General features: G+C 39.5%; 1 protein-coding gene across 2 annotated transcripts in view; it reads left to right on the top strand.

Moving 5' to 3' along the window:
• The window catches only part of LOC109967543 (proline-rich transmembrane protein 2), a 17,555-nt gene that overhangs the window by 6,722 nt on the left and 8,461 nt on the right, over positions 1-2,372 (top strand). The window lies entirely within an intron of this gene.

The following is a 2,372-nucleotide window of genomic DNA, read 5'->3' as shown; positions in this document are numbered from 1 at the left end:
AGCTGCCCACCTCCACTGTAAACAGTTTCGGCAGGGCACTGCTTCCCCCTCCTGAGGCGCTGGACGGTTTGCCAGAATCTCTTCGAGGCTGACCGATAGTCCTTCTCCATGGCCTCACCGAACTCTTCCCACATTGTCACTCTAAGGTGACTGACAGTTGGATCATCAGTGCAAAAGAATAAACCTGTGATAGAAAACATCTGGATCTTTAATAAGTCAATGGAGAGGGAGAGGAGTTAACTATTACTCCCATGATACAAGTTACTAAAAACAGTATTTCAAATTTAAAAAAAAATCTGTGTTTGAGAAAACTGATCTGTCATGTTTTGGGGCATTGTGAATCTGCTACAGCTCTGATTCACACTTCTGTATGGCAACAGCAGCTGAGGCTCATGGGTATTAAATTATTTAGAGCTGTGTAACACTTATTCTGCGTTGAGGAAAATTAAAAAGAGCAATATAAAAAAGTTTGAGGTGGGAAAAAAGAGCTTGTAGTAACTCTTGCTTTATAGAAAATGTGTTTTTAACCTGGCAGTGTAGTTATACAGCCATCTATAATAGCAGGTTTAGAAGTGACCGCTCTTACTGTGCTCTCAGACAAATGCAAGTGTGATTAATAAAAGACAGAATCTGACAGTTTTGAATCATGATCTCAGTGAATGACTGACATGTTAGAAAAATCAATTGTATGAGATGAAATTTATTCATTTTTCAACAATCCAAAAAATGACTGTGTCCACCCCTGATGTTAACATGATGCCTGAAATCATTTCACTGTTCTCTAAAACATGGAAGCATTTCAGACTTTCAGAGGTTCTTTGAAGAACAATGTGTTGTAACATGTTTTAAATTACACTGCAGCTCAAAGCCCGCCGGGCTGCTGAAGTAGTGCACTGCATCAGGAAACATGCAGTGATCTAGTGTTACCTTTGTAAGAAAAAACTCTGCATTTGTCAGCTTTTACAAAGTGAAGGAGCACTGCAGCACTTAGTCCTCAGGGAGGACACGGTGCAATTCATCAGTCGAGTCTTGGCAGGTCATTAGACTATTCAGTGTGGATGTGCTGCAATAGAGCTTCTTTTTTTTTTTTTTAAATCTGTTCTTTAAGAAGCTGTTCATCCTCCAAGCTGCGGCTCAGATCAATGAGTCTCTGCATCCATAACATCTACTCTGCAGAAAGAGGAACAACATTCAACCAAACAGCAGATCTATTTGTGACAGCAAAGCAGAAACAAATGTAATATGTCAGATTTGACGTGTAAGAACGCCAAATGGTGTTTGTGGTGGACTCAATTATAAGACCAAACGAACTGATTTAGCTGAAGGTTTTTACTTGTAGCAACTAGACAATCAATACATAGTCCGGGATACACAATCAGGTCGATAAGACAGTCCAGGGTCAGCGCCGGTAGACAGGTATAGCCAGGAGATCCAAACTCGAGAGGTCAAGGGGAATAACTCAGAAGGTTGGTACACTGCAGGCAATCAGAAACTGGAAGGGCATAGGCAAAACATGGTGGTCAAAAACAGTAATCCAAGGTCAGAAACAGAGAATCAGGCAAGGAATAAATGCTGGAGAGTTGGAGCTGGAGTCTAGAACAATCTGGCAGCATCCTGGTGGGAGGACGCTGCCTAAGTAGAGGTGCACACAATAACGAAACAGGTGAAACCAATGTGAGTGATGAAGAACGTAAAAAGACCGAAACTAAGGTGAAACAAAAACAGGAAGTAACGTCAAAATAAAAGCCTGACAGGAAGCAACGGAACCGAATCGTGACAGTAATAATGTTCTTTCAATACAGTGCAGCAGTTTTATTATTCTCTCGCAAATGTCCTGACTCACCCTCAGACTTTTAATAACAGTGCATGTATTACATCAAGAAAATAAACTGAATAAAAATAGAATGTTCCCATCATTCTCGTTTTATTGAAGGACACTATGGCATTATTGTTTATAAAAATGAATAACTCTCTCAAATAAATGAACAAATCAAGCTTTAAACACACACTGTACAATACCAAACCAGGATACATTCATTGTTGGTCTGACACTGAACATGTGGCTTCTACCCTAATCAGACTCACTGAATAAAGAAACACCCTACTAAGATGTGTATAATCTTAGCAGGAATTTCTAGACTGACCTGTCATTTGAACAGTTTCACTGAGCTCCACTGCACCAGATGATTTTACTTAAGTTGGACACATTAACATTAGTAGCTGAAAGTGCTGAATTCTTAAATCCACACTGTAAGAAAAGCTTCATTATGGAAACCAGATTTGTTCCCTTTCAAAACCATTTATTGAATTTTCAGTGATCGCATTATGTTGCATCTATCTTTTGCAAATTCGCTTTTAGTCTGCCATACTGT

This window comes from Monopterus albus, unplaced genomic scaffold (genome assembly GCF_001952655.1).
Source record: "Monopterus albus unplaced genomic scaffold, M_albus_1.0 scaffold131.1, whole genome shotgun sequence".
NCBI lineage: Eukaryota > Metazoa > Chordata > Actinopteri > Synbranchiformes > Synbranchidae > Monopterus > Monopterus albus.
The sequence above is the reverse complement of the archived record's forward strand: the minus strand, read 5'-3'. Positions and strand labels throughout refer to the sequence as shown.